The sequence below is a fragment of the Lasioglossum baleicum genome, chromosome 12 (assembly GCF_051020765.1).
Source record: "Lasioglossum baleicum chromosome 12, iyLasBale1, whole genome shotgun sequence".
NCBI lineage: Eukaryota > Metazoa > Arthropoda > Insecta > Hymenoptera > Halictidae > Lasioglossum > Lasioglossum baleicum.
This window is the reverse complement of record NC_134940.1, coordinates 8,564,997-8,584,260: the sequence shown is the minus strand read 5'-3', so window position 1 is coordinate 8,584,260 and position 19,264 is coordinate 8,564,997. Positions and strand designations below refer to the sequence as shown.

Genomic DNA, 19,264 nt, shown 5'->3' with positions numbered 1-19,264 from the left:
GTATTATCGGTCGGTCCGCAATGTGCACGGTTTATCAAGATGTACCGTAAGAGGCGTATCGCTTCTGTACGGAACAGCGATAAACAAACTGATCGTTCTCTTCTTCCCCTAATGTAGATGTTTCGATCGCGTGACCGGGTGACATGTCGCCGCAAATGTTACGATTCCGACCGTGCAACATTTGATTAGCAGAATTTATCGGAATATAATTCTGCGCAATGGAGGGAAATGGGTTTTTATCGGGCCACCGTTTGCGACGATCAGCGCGAACGATCTGTATAAAACGAGAACAGAAGAAACTCTAATCCGTAACTTCATAAAACGATTAAGAAAAGAAATAACTTCCTACTCGACTCTCAACAATGATTTTAATATTTTGCACAAAGATCCTCTCTAATAATGACGTTCGAAGAGGCTTAGAAAGCGGTTCGAGTCATGTCGAAATCAATGGCAATTACTCGGGCAATAAACATATAATAAAGTCCTTTTATCCTCGCCAGTTATGTTTTCCTAAAACGATCCTCCTCCGAGAGGATCGACAGACACGTTACAGTGACGCAACTCCATCATATTATAATGAGAAAGACGCTATAATCGAGAGCGATTAACCGCTCTCCCGGGTGATACAACGATGATAAAACGAGCAGATTCTCCTCATCTTTATGTCTATTAGGTTATAAGGAAGTATTCACGGGATTCCTTTAGAAATAGGTTGTGAAAGGGAGAAGTAAGGTGGCGCATGTTTTCTCTCCGAGAGGGATGGGCGTGTGCATAAAGATCGCATGATGCCTGAACATTTAGCATTAATTGCGTATCGGTTTTGGCAGGTGGTTGCCAGTCATATAAGGATAAACATCTTCGCTTCAGTGACCGGAACCTGTGCCATAGATGAATAATTATAAACCGCGGCAGCGTACGCCCCGAAAAACCGTATATCGATCGCTAGGGCTGACTATCGACTGTTGATACCATCGTCGGATGATCGTGCTACGGGTTTCCGAGTGTTCTGCAATATTAATTAACGTCTCGGGGATCGACGACGTTAAAGGTGTCCGGAACGATGGAATCTGAGAGCGGACGACTAACTGTTTTCATACTTAAACGGCCGGTTAAGCTGCAATTTGTAGGCCGGAGATAACGCGCGAGTGTTAATTCTAAATTGGTTCGACGGCAGGGAAATAAAATTATGGGAAGGAGATCTGCGTGGACTGCGGAAACACGTGTATGAAAATGTTGAACAAATTCGAGACCGACTCTGCGGAGGTGAAGATGAAATATTGAGTTAAGGTGGAAGGGTAGTCACGTGATAAAACTAGAAAAGAACTAGAATCTAACTAGTTGTTTGTCCTTATATGAGCAAATTTTGGGCTGGGTGAGGGCTCATTCTAAAGAGAAAGGTTAAATGAAACGCGATCTGGTCATGATTTTAACGACATTATGTTTATATCCAACAATATGAGTCTACAAAGTAGAGAAAAAATCGAGAAAACAACCGCAGATTCCAATGTATTTTTCTGTCACAAGAAGACTTTTTTGACTAACATGATGACCAGAGCGCGCTGCATTTAATCTTTCTCTTTAGGATGACCCCACACCCAACCCAAAATTTGCTCAAATAAGGACAAACAACCGATTGCCGCAAACCCATGTTTGGACCCAAAATCTAGTTAGATTCTAGCTCCTTGCTAGTTTTGTCACGTGACTTCACCTTAAGTTAGTTTTTAATCGCGATAGAAGTGTTGTGTTGGTTGTTCTTTTGTTCGAAACATTTTTTTGAAGTAGCCTTAGATGAAGCAATCTTACACAACAATTAATCTTTTAAATAAACGTAGATAGTAAAACACCTCAGTTCACATTGTAAAACACGAACAGAGCCATATTAGAAGTTTCGAGTCGTCCTACGAAAAAGAATTCGCGGGAGTGGCGTTATTTTCACGCGATTCGTTGATCTTGAAGGAAGAAGGTGTTCGAAGGCGCGCCTAGCGCGAACTAAAGACGAGTTCCGGCGTTGTTTTCAGGAACGCAACGGACAATTAAATCTGATGAAACCGGTTGGTTCGACGTCGGGATCTATTGTCGGCCATTGAGGGATTCATGACCGATGTTTCCGGCCGGCAACGGTCTCTTCGGAAGAAGAGTGCGCTGCCCACGGATGATGGCAGGCTAACCGCCTCGAAAGATCAAAGATTGAAGGGTAGCCGGCGTTAGGATCTCCGCGGCGATATCATGAAAAATGCAGGCGAGCTGGCAAAACCGGAAACGTAATGCTGCAACTGCGCAGCCTGACAAGCGAAATGAACATACGTACACAATATAGTATATCGGACCGGGCTCGAGACCGCACGTTGAGCGCTACAATTATTGTAAAATGGAGGAAACACGCCGGTTCGACATGGTTTGCCGGATCGGTGCCACGGGAACTTAACGAGATCCCAGATTTTTTAATTAATGCGGTTGGCACATCGGCGAGGAGCCAGGGCTGGGAACGAGGAACTCTGTACACTCTGTTCGCTCTGTTCACCTCTGTTGCTGCGCGCGCTCGCTGCCACCAGCTCCTGAGAACCACGAAATAATGCCGCGATTATGTATGCGCCGAGGTATCTGGCTTATGAATCGATGATCATCATCATCAAGTTCAGCTCATGAGATCGCGTGCGCGAGCTCTTAAGTCGCGAAGCTTTTGCGCGTTACCGATCCGTCCAGGGTCGCGGGGGATCGTTAAGGAGAGGGCACGGATGGAATTCGCGGAACACCGGCTTCAATGCAGCCATACTCGCGATCGCTCGATTCAATGGAAACGTACGGAACCCGGCAAGAGAATAGACGATTCAGAATAATTGAGAACGTGTTCCGATGAAAATTGCCGTGGTGATGCTTCCTTGAAGTCCATGTTCCTCAGGAACTGGGCGATTATGAATACGTTCATGAATTATTGATTCAGAAACCTTTTTCACGCTGGAAGTTTGTTCTTCTACGATACGGTGAAGTTATAAAAATTCTTCACATATTATAGAAATATTCTGGATCGGAAGAAATGTGTTGCTTTTTCAATGAAAAGAGCGTCGAGTAAAAGTCAATGAATCCTCTCGTTTGTGGAATCATCGATTTCGTGTCAGGCAAGACCCAGAACGAGAATATCGCAAACGGTGGAGTTGGAACCGCACGTATTCGCGAAAGGAAACCTTCCGCCGAATTTATTACTTAATAATGTCAAGCGGCCGGCTTAATTATATCATGCCAGGCCAGGCCTATCTCGTTCTCGCTTCTTCCGTTTACATATTAACGGTTCTCCACTTCCTCCCGGTCTCGATCGACCGGTCGTCCCCGCGCGTCCTGGTCTCTCTCCTTCGCATGGAAATCGGGGATCTAGCGCGCATGCGCTCCGGATCGCGCAACCGCGCCGTGCCTGGCCACCGACCAACCCAGCCGCGCTTCACGTGTGATCTCAAGCAGAAAAAAATGGTCTGCCGGTCCCGATAAGATCGTCTGGTTAAAGCCAAACAAACTATTCCATTAATTCGTAAGAGAAGAAATTTTTCGCCGGTCTGCTCGACGGGAAATCTGGTGGGGAGCACGGCTCCGTCGGCCACTTTGTCTCCATCCATGTTTTTGCTACTTTTTAGTTGCAGCATCTTCGAAATTTTATTCAACCCCTTCGCGGTTCAACTCTGCCGGCTGAGCTCCGTTGGCTTTTGCTACGAAGCCATATCAGACTGAGGATTTTATACTTTTTATTCCAGAGCTTCGGTTTAAATGTTTCTACAAATTATTAGGTGGTTGAAAATTTTGATAAGACTTCCTTTCGAATCGACTTTCTCTCGAGCACTTTCACCATGGGCGGTAAACAAAGTAGCTAATTTATAAATATTACGTCCGCCGTTTGCGTCAAGCAGGAAGAACCACTTTCTTAATCCTGTTGCTGTTCCGAAACTCTTTTCGGTCGAACCGTGTAGGCTGCATTTCTTTAAAATGCAAGAAAAAAATTTCAAGGACTTTTTTCAACGTTTCTTCACGAATTTTTATTTTTAGAATAAATTCGTATACCTAATAGAATTACAACCAAATAGAATGACAAGTTGCAAAGTTCATTCGCGTGCAGACCGAACGCGTTTCGAGGTCTCCGCCGCATTAACCCCCTAATAGGATTAAGATCGGCCGTCCCTCGTCCGCAGGTCGAATCTTTATCAGAACAAGCTTAGTCAGCGGATGATAATTATTCGGGAGTGAAGGGGGGAGACGCCGGGGAAATAGTTTGCTCACCGGATACGTCGGAAAGAGCAGCGCTCGGTACGCCAGGAAAGCGTAAAGACGTATATGTATATGGCTTGTTTCCTTCGGGGAACGGACAAGGTGCAAGAAAGCCGGGTAGGCAAGGTACCTGTCAAAAGTCATGATGCTTCCTGACAGTCCTTCCTGGGCCTGCGTTTCGGCCTTTTATACTACTGTATCGTGTTGTGATCGCGGGCCGGTACGTTCGCCAGACAACAATACGATACTGCTTTAACGCTCGAGCGGTAATGCTCGTCTTGTTGCCGGCTAATGTACAAGACAATGGTGCCAAGTGGATACATCGAGCCTCGAAATTCGGGTCGAGATCGTAATCCGACGGTCACTTGTCTCGTTGACTTGTTCCGTCGGTGAGTGACACCGATTTCACGTTTTTCGTTGAAACACGCTGAAACTTGCACCTAGAAAAATCTTCAGATATTTTGGTCGAAACGTATTCTATAGAAAAATATATAACTTGTGCAATTTTGACTATTTCTGCTTTAAAAATATAGCATAAGTACTTCAAATATACGGGAACATGCACGCAAAATCCTAATGCCAGAAGTTCAATAGCTCTTCTGAAAAAAATTTCTGAAAATGGACCTCAATACCTCTTTCAACTTCCGCATCGACACTGTCAATTGGCGGACCTCTTTGAAGCTACGCGAAACAGGATGCGGCACTCGTCCTGGATCCTGTAAGCCGATGGTTCGCAGGTACAGCAATGAAATATGTCCTTCTTAAATGTTATTACTGCGCCTAAGGTCGACGGTTTCCTCCAGAATCCCATTGTCGTGCGACGGATAATCTTCGTCGAGGAACTGGGAAAGTGCAGCACGCGCTTGCCCATTGAAACCAGGTCCTGGTTCCGCGACACTATAGCTAGAAGACTTATCAGGCCCGGCAAAAGCGATTATCGGCGACAGCGACCAGGTGTCGATCCAAGGGATCCGATCTCTCGATTGTTCGGCCAGCGCCGTTTGTATACCGCGGTGTAAGGTTTATTGGGTTGTTAAGGAAACCTTCGAACCCCTTACACTCTGGAGCTTTCACGGAGATTTCACGTCGACGCTTACCAATTAGGCGGGATCGTTACAAATTGGAAGCAAATGGTCAGCGATGCGCTAACGAGATTCGTGCGTTTGACCTAGTGATGGACGTGGTGTTGGGACTGGTTCTTGGGGCTTGGGACCGTTTGTCACTGGCTCGGGAAAAGTTCCTGAGCGGAGGTATACTTCTTTGAACTCGGCGGGGATGTTGGAGAAATTTTGTCTGTGTCGGTGTTCCTGATTTGAAGCAGTTTATGTGTTTATTGGTTCTGGGCAGTTTATACATTTATTTTATTTTTTCATTGATTTAACTAGTTTTAGCAATATGCCATTCTTATTATACTGCGAATGTTTAGCTCGAACGGCGACATGTTTGACAACGGAGAAACGAATAATATCGTTAGCAGGGAATCGCGCCCACGTGACGTGGTCGGTGCAACTTCTGTGTTTTAACTAGCAATTAAAAATCGTGCCATTCTTCGGAAGAAATGGCAAAAGGGACGAGGAGCGGATATGGCGTCGCCGAGCGAGGCCGGCTAATGAAAACATTAACAACCCCACTGGTATCGAGCCGCGTCCCAATTAGAATCCACCGGCCGGACCAGTGCCTATACAGAGAGCTTGAACCCGTGAAACGCGTTCACCTGAAACTGGAAAAGGCACGAGGCAAGAAACGAGTCTCTCCCCACGGGTCATCCGCACGGTAACCTATTCCGTGCCGCGAGTTTCTCCTTGGCCCGAGACTTTTCACGTCTCCAGGATATCTGTTTGGTCGTTCGCCAGGTAAAGAGAAAGAGAGAGAGAGAAGAGACTCTACCTGGAAAGCACTCGAGCCGATCCACAAAAGCGAAGGCTCATCGGGGTGGACGGCTGATCAGATAGCGTTCAAAAACCGTGGACCCGACCGGGACCGGTCCGGCGAACACTATGAACGGCGTTTAGGTGTGCGTGCGACCGACCCGGCCATAGGTAACAACGCCACGCGACCACCACCGGGGCCAAAGTCCCTGTCGACCTAAAAGCCCATAGTTCGCACTGGCCCGGAGATGTCCGACGGATAACACGACAACTTGAATTATATTCAACGGTGCTCTGGGTACCTATTCCCCGGATGAGTTTCGGACGACGAGATAAAGTTAATAGCTTTATTAACTGTGGGAAAGCCGGCCGCGACGCGCCAGCGACCCGTGACGTTTTCCTCCAGAGTTACGCCATTTTGGATCGGTGGTAGCCCGGCGGTGACGTTTCTAACCATAGTGGCACGCGCGATTTTTGGTTCTTGATTTTTGAGCTCGTGCTGGAGAGAAGAATTTGAAAAGAGCTTCTTGGGATTTTAAATATTAGTGTTTCTTTTATTGGTACTTTTAATACTCTAAGTCTTTAAGAGACTTTAGAAATAATTGATGAAATAATTAATAATTGGAAAGCCTCAAGTAAAAACAAAAATGATGTTACTTAAGAAAAACATTCTCCAACTGTGTCAAAAACGCTTTCTCTAACTGTGAACGTCTTCGAAATGAAATTTTTTAAGTTAATGCTAATCATGCTGCTTTTTAGTACGAACTTGTTTTATTTTGACTTTTTTTTGGAATCTTTTTTAGCTTCCTGCAGAAATTGCAATTAGCTTCATCGTCGCTCCAAGAATTTCAGATAGCCCAATTTGCATTCATAGCGAACCCATTATAAATTGTGATTAGTGATCAATGACCTGCTAAGCGTTGGTCTATTATGTTGAAGAATTTTTATGAGAAGGCATCTTCTCCGCGCTGACTGGAATGTATGAAAATAATTAGAACTCGCGGAGAGGTCGATGAACCAAGCTCGGATCAATTTCTCCCCCTTGCGCACTTCAAACTCTGTGTTCATACAACATCTAACGCCCTCGAAAGTATACTATTACATCCTTTGCAGACACTCCTCCTCTCGAGGAAGCAAGAGCAGACAGTCGGCAAACCTGTCGCACACTACAGAATTAATCAACGTATCTGCCTGGGAACTCATAAAATTTATGAAATTACCAGATCAAATTAACCCGAATTTCAGGCGTAATCATATATTAAAATTGTTACCTCAACTTCTCCGTTTTCACGGAATAAAAGTATTACTAACAAGCGCAACAAACTGAAAGTAACTTATTTTTCGGAAATTTTTGTAACTTCAGAGCCAGGGTTAAATGACCCTCAAACATTGCTGTACATATGTTGAATTTTCACAAAGTTGCGTTTTTTCAGTAAAATATGGATGTACAAGATGACGTAACATAAACGCAATTTAAATTTCACGAATGTGCATTTATCACAAATAAGACTACTGAATACATTGAGTGTTACAAAATTAAATTAGCAACATCCGCAGATCAATGACAAATCATAATCCCAGACACTCCACCCCGTCTCAATAAAAAAGGAACACTCACCGAAAGTCACCAAGCACGACCACTCGAATACCATATCGATCTATGCATCTCGCAATCAGCCATCTATTTCCCACCAGAATAATCACACCCCCAAACTCACAAGTATGAACCGAGGTACTCGACAAACTAAAAAAAAAATCACTCAGTGGCAGCGAAAGGGCTTTGTAGAGGATGCTCGACCATGGGTTCCCATACAGGGTCACGGGGGGTGCTGTGGTGTACATTGCCGGCTCCAAGTCTCTGTAAAAAATTATTCCAGACAACATTAGCTCAAAACAATCTTTTCATGTTACACTGTAGACTACATACAATTTTTTAACATTCATTGAAATACAACAATCCGTGTTAACAATAATTTACAAGTTCAGTGGAGGATACTCTATTGACCTAGACGTATGTTGTCAAGGACACTCTCTTGAAGAATTCTAAAAATTTCTAGCCGTCGTCCATTTTTCATTAAATAGTTATTACATTCTTTCGAGCTTTAATAAAAATTACCAGTATCTGAACAGTCAAATCTCGATAGCAGACGCACTCGAACCGAAATTTCTCAGCCGCTAACGAACCAGCCAATCCTTTCCGCCGAAAATTCTCACCCCTGATCAATATCCGCAGAGCGCACGATGGTCGTCGACGTCTGGCGTCCACCGATGGATCGATACGGCATGAAATCGAAGGGTGATCGGGATGATAGGCACCGGATCGCCGATCGTTATCAGTTTCGCCGGTAATTACGCGTGTTGGGCCCACGAAGTAGAGCCATTGTTGCGGGGCCACGCCAACGTAAGTGGCCTTAACGAAGATATCGGGGTACGACGCCCTCCCGTCGGGAGGAGTAGAGGGGAGGTCTGGCCCCCCTTGCTTACGGGCCTGGAAAATCAAGGCGAATATCAAGAGCCGTGGGGCAGGTCTGATTGAATTTCCTGTGGCAATAATTCTCCGCTTTTACACGGGCAACGGGCTCCTCGCTGTGCCTCGCCGTTGTTGTCCGGGGTAAAAAGGCGGATGCTGTTAGCAGCGCAATTAATATCGCGCGAAATCGTATATCAGCGCACACCGGCCCCCCGGTTTTACGGTTAGGCTCGCAGGTAAAAGCCACGGAGAGTCTCTCCCCTCCCCCTCCGCTCCACACCCCGCACCGCTGGTCGTTCCTTCTTGGCCGGTGGCTTATTTATAACTATTTAAACGGAGTGGAACGCTACGCGCGAGGGAAAATGTTCGTCTCGCGGAAGACAAATTGGGAATGGCCGAGCCGCTAATGCGGTAATTAGTATTCGAGCGGGCCTCGAAGATCGGGATCGTCGGCTTTCCTTTTGCCACGGACACCGCCTACCGTGGACTCTCCGGAGCCGTTTTGTCTCGTTCAGGGTTTTGATCGTGCCGACGTTTCGCGTAAACGGATCGCGGTTTGCTTCTGGTTCGGCCGGCTTTGGTCGCGATGATCGAGCGATGCTTTTCTCCTTCGACGTGGGTAATTGGTTTAAGGGGTTGTGCAGGTCTTCACATTCACCATTTTGCAGATCACATCCACCTTTCTGCTTTACAGTTTTTAGAAATTACTCTTTTCATGTCATTTCTTCTGAGATATCCATCACTCTTTTTCTTTTCCCACTTCTTTTTCTTTCATTACGAATTCGGTGACTTTAATTACTCAAGCTCATTCAAGGTCGCGTGTACACTTTTGGTTGTGTCAATTTCATGTGCATATGTACACTAACGGACATAACTGATTCAACACACTTTAAATCAGAATAACTTTTTTATGAATGGATCAAACGAATTAAATTTCTCTGTAAGGCTGGAAGAATTAGTTTAGTAAATGACATCTAAAAAGTATTTTGAAAAAATGCATTTGGTCGGAATTGCGAAAAAAATAATAAAAATTGATTTTTATACAGGTTATGCTCGTTAGTGTATTTATATAATCATTACGATAATTCGTGGGGGTGATCATTGAAACAGAAAGAGAAAACAAAATCGTATATTTATTTCTAAGGATTAACATACGCGGTCGAATCGGTTCGAAACTGGATAAATGCTGATTTCGAAAGACTTGTTTCTTGCCTAGAATAATCCGCAGTGTCTCTTTCCCTCGGAGCGAACGTTCGCGAGCAGAAAAAGCGTCAATAAATTACACCTAATATCGTCGGTTATTTAGACACGTAATTGAGCAACGTGAAAACACAAGTCCCGGCCGAAATGGTTTCGCCCGATTTCGTCACATCCTGCATTTGCATCGTTCGCGGTGCGCACTCCGCAAAAAAGTCACCGGCGCACAAAGTCTCGTGATAATAGCAGTTGCGTAAACGTTATGCAGTTACGTGTTACATCGAAGGCAGTAACAGGACAGAAGGATACGGTCGATCCCGAAAGTGGCCATAATTTCAACAAGAATGCCATAAGATCGCCGGTTGAAAAGTCGGGCTAACAGCGTTCATAAATTAATTCCACGTAGCATCCAACGAACGCCGGCTGTTCCGTTCCAAGCGACGACGACGCGCTGCGCCGCAACGTGTTAACCGCGTAATAACTTATAAATTCCGCTTCCTTGTTTTACGTGACGACGTCGGAGTCACTTTGTCAGGCGATCATTGTTGCGGGACAGAAAGGTACGGCCGGTTGCGCCGACGTTCGACGTCGTCCACGAACAATCAGCCGCCGGGTTTTACCGTTTTATTCGTTTATTGCACCCCCTCGGATCGATTCGAGAGTTATGCTTGCGCTTTCACGAGGGAAGGATTACAATCGCCGGAGAAAAAGACCGAAAAATTCGTGGTCAACCGAGGCTGTAAATTTTCATTATACTGCTGAACATTTCTATAGGTCTGGCAAGGAAACATAAACCGGCGCAGGTATTTATAGGTGTGAAGGGTTGTGCAACCCTACCGGGAAACATTCAGACATGTCGACTTTTACTGGTTTCGAACCTCGGTCCTTATCCTCATCCCCCGATTTTAAAACATTTTTGTTTTCAATTTATTTATTTATACAGGTCGCATCAACATCTACGTCATTAGCAGCCACTAGAATTTATACATATGAATACAAACCCGAATCATTATACATAGACGTAGTTATAAGTGCATTATGGGGACATCAGTTCGCAGTTGCTACTACCTAATTACGAAATTTTTTGTGAGATGATGGTATATGGATCCCTAATTATGTACGAAAAATATTAGGTGTAGTTACTCAATACTTTTAAAGATATAAACAATTAAAGTTTCATACTTCCAAACTTTAATTGTTTATATCTTTAAAAGTACTGCGTAACTACACCTAATATTTTGTGTATATAATTAGGGATCCATATACCATCATCTCACAAAAAATTATCAAAATCGAAGTCGGACACTTGAGGTCCTTCCCTTGTTAAAAATAGAATAACTTGGGTGATGTTCTTATCATTATTGAGGCATTCATTTAAGTTGCTAGGGATAGCCAAGCGACGTCTTCGAAAGGAGAAGAGGGGACAGTATACATTAAATTTGTTTTGTTAAAATTGATAACAAATCGGTGCGGCGAGGTCGCATGGTGCGCCATAGCACGGTACGTTACGGGAAAGCAAAACTAACGAGCACCTTTTGCGAAGATTACCGGTGGCCCGGGCTCGGCCAGAGAATTATCCGAGCCTCCCTCGTTTTCACGGGGGTAGGCCGGGTATAATCATGGCGTATTATTCAGTCACCCCTCGCGGCTGGTATCTACCGGGATCGAAGCAACCGAGCATCAAACTGGCTTACGTTGGCTACCAGAGGCTACAGGCAAACACGACCGCAAACGTTTGTGTGCGCAGCACTAACTTCGTCCCTAAACTAAACGGGGGGGCCCCGCTCTCCGGGGGTGTGGGGGTTGGTTATGGGGGTGAGAGGGGCGAAAGGATTGCCTCTCGAGGGTCGGTCATGAATGTAACACCGCGTCACGCACCGGTGAGGTTGAAATTTGTAATCTTTGGGTACACATGACTGATCGTAGTGCAAACCGAGCAGAGAGAGAGAGAGAGAGAGAGAGAGAGAGAGAGAGAGAGAGCAGACAAGTGAAGAGTTTGCGAAAGGGCGACCGGGAATTAAATTAATTGAGCGACTGGGGTGAGGCGATTTTCTATTAGTTTCTGCCTTGGAAAAGCTGCTTTTACTTTGATTTAGCACTAAACGTACAGAGCATTAAAAATAAATAGTAATTAATGGCCGTAATTAAGGCCATGAGTATGCAGACACTTAGATCTTTGCTGGAAAATTGATGATATTCACGCTCTGCTCTAACTTCGTGAACAAGAATCGCAGAGCAATTTACTTCGGATCGCCTGAAAGCGTGAAACTTCTACTTCCAGAAGACTTTATCTCATCTATTATAATATTATTATTATAATCCATCATAATATTTATATAAAGTGATTGAAGCTGAATAAATACAGTGTAGTCGTTTGTGAATTCGCGAAGTTTCAAAATAAGTAATGTAACTACTAAATTTTATGATTCATTCGAAGTGACTCTGTAGAAATGTTCAAAGAGGCTTCGCTCTCGATATCGTGACAGTAGACACTTCACTATTTTATGGTTCGAAGCAACGATTATAAATGTTAGCTAAATCACGTCGGCAATATTTTACCGAGTCACCGTCGAGCCTGTTTTCCTACGTTTCTTGTAAGAGTAAATATTCATCGGTCGAATTCCGGTTGCAAGATGAGTTGGAACGAGATCGAAGCGTCGTCGCTCGTAAAGTTATAAATATTTGAGTCACAGAGAGATCAAATTCTCTTCTCTGCTCTGAAGCGGCGGTGATAAAACTGTCTCTAACACTTTTCGGACAGTTAAGAGATGATTTAAACGTGTGATGTTCATGAAATTCTAAATAAAAAAATTACAATTTTTCATTTCTGCATTTTTGGTCCCGTTAAAAGAACAACTTCAATTCTGTGGGATCTTTCTTTAAGTGACCGCGTTAAACGATTGTTTAAACGGAAGAGACCGAAGTAGTTGGCAGCTAAAAGCCTTAAGAACTTCCCAGCAACAAAGTAAAAAGCGGCAATTAAGGAGTCAATAAAAGAACTTTTCAGAGATTCGCTCGTCCTGTCGTAAAACTATCCTGCACAGAGCAGGAACGAGGAACACAATGGCCGAGTGTAGATCGCTCGGCTAATTATTTTTTACTGCTGTCTCCGTGAGCTATTTTTATTGCTGATTTGCTCGATAGATAACCGGAGGACAAGTCGCGTATTAAAAGCGGCACAGAGAGGCGGAACGTTTCTGCGACAGAAAGCGTCATCGTCAGTGTCCGCCCAGAGCGGATCAATCTTCGTAGATCAACGACGGACGAGGCAGGCGACGATAACGATGATCTCCCGTGTCGCGGGTTAAATCTACCGTGTGCCAAAACGGATCTCAAAAAAGAGACACGGAAAGACAGGCAGAGGGTAGGAGGAGGGTCATCTCATAACCACTCTATGTATAATCGTTAACGAATCCTTATTTGCAGTAACTAGACTGCGGATCTTCATGCATTTATAGCAAAATTGAGTAGATGAAATTCGAAATTGTTAGAAAATTAAAAAAATTGAAGTTGTCAATGTATGATTTCTTCTGTATTAAAATCATTAAGGGAATACTGCAATCGATGAAGACAATTTTTATTTTGCATAAAGATCCGCAGTCTGGCAATAACTAACCAAGTTGAATAGACAATTGTTGAATAGAGATTTATTTATTTTTGTACCGGAGGATCTACGGGCAGGACGGTGATCTTATTCTGAATAAATACAAGTGCTATTATAAATACAAATAGGTTCGAAGAGAGCGAGAGAGAGAGAGAGATAGGTGGGACTATCAGCGGCCGCATGAATATTCACGCAAAAATCTATAAGTCGCATTAAATCACGGCAATTAAAAAGACGACGAAAATGCAAACCAGCACACGGTCATCAATTAGACACAGTCATCCGACGATGATCTCTCGCGGTCCGCGTCGTTCCCTCGGGCGAGCAATAAACCGGCGACGAGTAAAAAGGAGACGATTTCTCAACAGGAAGACGAACTCGTCCGACAGCAATGCTAATGCACAGGATCTATAAATTTATTAATCGTTGCAAGACTAATTTACGAAATATCTCCGCAGACGTTAACACGTAACCATGGTTTGTTTCAGATAGGCCACCAATCACGGCGCAGGGACCACCCCTTCGATATCTATCATTCCTCTTTTTATCGATGAAAAATTACTGGATGATCTCCATCTTCCATACATAATTTTTTTAAACTAATTTTTCTCATTACAGACGAGCTCTATTTCGTCAAATTTGTAATGAATATAATGCAAATGTCATCTATTTTATCTCCACATTAATCCATGCACAAAGACACCGCCGATAAACCAAAAAGAAAAACGCGGAGGCTTTCTAGCCTCCATAATACGTTCGCATAAATACGCTGACCGTCGCCACGCGCTCGAAAGCCTGGGAATGGGTAAACAAACTCAAGGATGAGTCCTCGGACTAGCCAATTACCATTCTATCGAAAAAAGGCAGCGTTATCAGTCGGAGGAGAGATAAAAAGGAAGAAAGGTGCATGATCAGGGGGGTCGAAGACGGCCTGGAAAGGAGCATACGCGCGACGATACTTTCTCCTTCGTCGGGAAACACGTGTCCGCCGGTTCCTCGAGCCTCGGAGAGTGAAACGAGCGCGACTTGACAAATCCGCTCGGCTTCCCGTATTTATAAACACTCTCACGCTACATGAATTTAAGCCGCCGCGAAAGAACACGGTGACGAAGCACGTCGTCTCCGACGACGAGAGGGCCCGAGAGAGCCTCTTTCCAACTTGCCGTCTCCCTTTCTCTCCCTCCATAAATCACCCAGATTTCTCTTCGGTTCGTCCGCGTCTTAGTTACGAGATCGTACACACACCGCTCTTGGATCCTCTCTGCTCCGCTCCGAAACGCTTCGCGAGGCTTCGCAAGGCTTCCTCCGCGATCCAGGAAGTCTACGACGCCGTGAAACTTTTTCTCGTGGGAAGACAGTATTCGCCGGGGCCCAATCCACCGGGTTAATTAATTCTTTTTCTTTCTGCGGCGCACTCTCGATGCGCAACCCCCGCTGCAGCGCGATGTGAGTGAGCCAAAGGCCTTTTTGTAGAAGTTGGACAATAATTAATTCGATGCTATTAATTTGAGACTGCATCTCGGAAGATGCATCGAGGGGTAACAGATCATCGAGTTGGTGCGAGTTTTGTTCACCTAGGGTGCCCGTTCGTTTCGCCGTGCAGCGGGAACATTTGTCCCGGTATCATGAAGACGTTACTTGTAATTTGCGACGACTCCGGTTCGATTAATTAGGGACTTTGACCGGACCACGGGCGGGCCCGATCAGACGCGTAGCCACTGGTTATTTAATTATACGCCTCTGTATCGATTTGCCGAGTTCAGGAGCGGTCGTGCTCTTCTCTTTTTCGTCGACCGCCGGATGAAGCCTGAAGGCTGCCGCCATAGCGAGAGAGAAAAAGAGAGAGAGAGAGGGGGAGAGGATCTCAATAATTAACAGGCCGTATTGACGATTTAAGAGCCATGATAAATACGTGGCTTCTGTTTGAATGTTTAAATAGTCACCGGTAATGATACTTTATTACCGTCGTCCGGGACAAAAATTCGACGATCCATAACGGAACATAAATATACTTAATTCACCATTGAAATCTAGAGAATAGGGTATATTCGATAAAATGTTGCCCATTTAGAGATAATCTACAAGCTGTTTAATAAAACAAATCACTACCAGAATTGAACAGATTAAAATAAATGTTTTCAACTGAATGTCACTACCATGCCATCAGAATGAAACTGAAGTACCTCGATGACCACACACAGACTACGGAAAGCGAGCATAGTGATCCGTCGAACGAATAATCGGAATAACCCCGCAGAATCGAGGCTGTGTACGCGTCTGCAGCCAGATCGCAGGCGAGTCTCTCTCCTCTCCCGGGAGAGGAGAGAGCTTCATCTCGGAATAGACCACGGGAACAGAGGTGGTTTCGAGTGTGAAGGAGAAGGTTGCGCCACCCTCCGCCTCGTCTCCTTTCTATCGGGGCTGGGTGGATGCGTTTGAGCGGCGTGGTGCGATTCCGCGACCCTCTCCCTCTCTCCCCCCTCCCATCCTCTCTTTCTCTTTCTTTAGACGTCTCTCTCCTCTCTCTCCTTCTGTCTCGCTACATCTCAACCGTTTTTACGACGCTTTGAGTCGCGGGCGTCGCAGCGGAATGCGCTAATGAGGACTTGGCTACCGTCACACTTCCCCCTTCGTCGTCGCCGTTGCACCCCAACCGCTCTGCACCGCGACGGTTGCACTACCTCAGCTACTGCTACCTCTGCTACCCACCGACGGGTCCCGCGTTCTCGTTCCTCCAACGAGCTGCCCTCACAACGGCGATAAACCCGCCTATCGATTCCTGGACGTTTTTGTCACGTTATTGCACCTCGCGTTATCGCGTCCTCCGTCGTTTTCGCTGTTACACCCCCCGGAACAACATCGAGATTCCATCCCCAAGTTTTTAACACTAGAACTACGTTACTACGACTCGGATGAGTCGAAATGACCTGCTCCCGATTTGTTCTTTCAGAAATATTAAAATTGTAAATACGTTTTCCTGAGAAATTCTTTCAGTGAACTTCTCTATTGAAGTGCATATGTACATATTTACGCAAAACTGGTACGAAATCTAAATAAATGCGATTTTGTCATTATTATAAGGCTATGCAGTGGTTCTAGTAGGGTTGCCAGAAATGTTTTATCCAAATATAGAAGAAGTAGTGAAAACTGCAATTATGTATATATGAGATAGGCTCAAAATATAGGAGTTCAAGTAAAAGAGGTACACAGCACATTTTAAACTTTTTTATTCAAACAAATTTTTGAATATTATATGTTATTCAAATATGATATAGGAGATCAAGTTCAAATATGGAAGACTCATATCAAGTATAGAAGATTTGGCAACCCCACTTCCACTGCTGCCATTCAACAAAAACACTAAACACGGCGCGAAGATACGAAATTGTATAATTATCGGTTCAAAATCATAATAAAAGACCCCGTTGGGTGAATTTTTAATTTTTTTTTCCTCAAATCATAAAAATATACATAGAAGATGTAGCTCCTATATGCTATTCAAATATTGTATAGGAGATCAAGTTCAAAATATAGAAAACTCATGTCAAATATAGAAGATTTGGCAACCCTAGGTTCTAGTGTTAATTATTGTTCAAGGGTATTTTACTACCACCGATTATTCCGTAATTCTTGGAAGGTAATTGCAATTTTAGTCGTGAATCAACAACTCGCCCCTGACAATCGCTTTGCTGACCGGAATAATAGAAACGAAGTATCCCGCGGACCATCAACAATCCGTCTAAAAATTAATAATAAAAGAGAAAGACGACGTTTCCACGGTTTCATTTGACTGGTAGGGGTAACAGCCGCCCCGTGCTAAGGAAACGTTTCCCGTTGCACGGCCCCCGTTCCGCAGCGAGTGGAACGCGCGTTGCATCGAACGCAACACTTGACGCACCTTTCGTCGAGCAGCCGCGCCGTGTCACGGCGTGAAATCATCTACACGGCCCTCCGGGATACGCTGAATAACGAGCGCGATCTTTGCTCGTATACAGACTCTTTTATTATCTTTTTCTCCCCCCTTTCTTTTCCTTTTTACTTTTCGACTATCCGCTCGAACGCTCGTGCACGCGCGCGACTCGTCGCCGTCGTCGTCGTCGTCGTCTGGCTCTCTTCTGTGCTGCGAGAAGGGGAGTATCAACCGAGACGAGGAAAAAAGGCGAAAAGGGAGCCTCTTAATGGTACTACATTTCACAAGTGCCCGAGGACGAACGTAAGAAACACCGTGTCATTCGTTTACCTCGTTCGCCTTTAAAACTGTCCCCCCGGTTTCCGTAAATAATATCCTGGAACATGCAAATTCAAGTTCCGACTAACAGCTTCGCAAAGGGTGGACGCTAGTCGCATTCCTTTCGCTTTACGCCGAGAACACGCCGCCGAGTTTTTCGCCGATCGAACCTCGAGAATTTAGAAAATCGGCTCGTTAGTATGCCGATCACTTTGCTTCACTCGGCGTTGCTCGGTGTAATTATTTTTGGGAAATTTCAATTTTCACTTGCACCTCGAACTTTTTCGCTGAGCAAACCGCGATGGACTTAGAAAGTCCGTTCGCTGTTAAATCGCCACCAATATAATAAATAATAAATAGACATCGAATCTTTATGCAAAATAAAAAATGTTTGCATTGATTCCACGACATAGAAACAGAATGGTCATATTGAGACTTGTCTCCCCACTCTAATCATAAAGTCTACAAGCGTTTAATCACTAAACTGCGGACCTTTATGCATTTAATGTAATGCTGTTTTTAATGTAACCAAGTCGTTAAGGTATGAAATCAATTTTTGTATTATTCCTGCTTTCCACGATCAATGCAAACATTTTTATTTTGCATAAAGATCCACGATCTAATTGGACACCAAAAACAATAACTGCAACATGGGAAACGTTGTAAAATCAACGAATCATTTATTCTCACCGCCACCACGCGATCCAAAGAGCTCGATCCGCCACACTGAGACCAATCCTTTTTTCACGAGAGTGAAATTAAGAAACCTTGTACCATTACCACGGTTTCACAGGCCTCGCCGATCATCTCCCCTTATCTCCAGCCCGATCTGCTTTCCACCAAGTCTGTCGCTTCCTCTAATCCCTGCAGAAGCGCATCGGAATCCCGACTGGCAGGAAAACGTCCCATAAACTTTCCCGCGAGTGGTTCACGCGCCATGAAGTTCAGCTCTCCTTGAAGTTGATGCGATCGATAATATCGCCCGCCGTAGCCCGGGCATTGTTAAGCAGAACTTCGCGATATTGTATCATCCTCTCGCGTTTCTCCGACACCGAACTTATATAGGATCTATATCCGCGTGTAAATATTCATGAGAGCTCGCGCGACACGTTCACCTATGCGTCTCTGCGTGTGCACGACTATGAGAAACACCGAGTGTGTGCAGGGCGGTAGAGTTTTTTGCAACGCTTTCAATATCTTGCCCGAGAAAATGCAATTTCTTAGAGCCCGGGAGTATATTCTAATTTATGTAAGCGGCGCGCAACGGGATTGGCCTGGGCTGTTCGCAGCAGCGCACTTTCATGCTGCATGTCCCGCAGATTACGGTCTGGTTGAGAAGTGCAAATGGCCCCGTGTAATATATAATGACACAAAAGCGCGGCCTCTCTCTCTCTCTCTCTCTCTCTCTGTCTCTCCCTCTCTCTATTTCTCTCTCTTGGAGGAAAGAGAGGGAATCTTCGGCGCCGGCGTCCTGAACGGCGCCCGGGAAAAATTTATAATTACTATTTCACCCCGCCCACCGTTTATATTCACCCGAAGAACACTGCGGCCTCGGTGTCGCGGTTATTTACTCGACGATAAAACTCGTAATCGCCGAAGGATTCAATAACGTTGCAACGCCGGGACAAAGTACGCGTCGCGCGGGCCAG

General features: G+C 44.8%; 1 protein-coding gene across 2 annotated transcripts in view; it reads right to left on the bottom strand.

Annotated features, from left to right (window-relative positions):
- The window catches only part of LOC143214650 (protein apterous-like), a 103,275-nt gene extending 84,612 nt beyond the window's left edge, over positions 1-18,663 (bottom strand). The window contains exon 1 of one of the 2 annotated variants that reach the window (XM_076435953.1): positions 18,306-18,663. The gene's annotated coding sequence lies outside the window, so the exon portion shown is untranslated. The remainder of the gene's footprint in view (positions 1-18,305) is intronic. The other variant, XM_076435954.1, reaches the window with a different exon arrangement.
- Between the last annotated feature and the right edge of the window lie 601 nt (positions 18,664-19,264).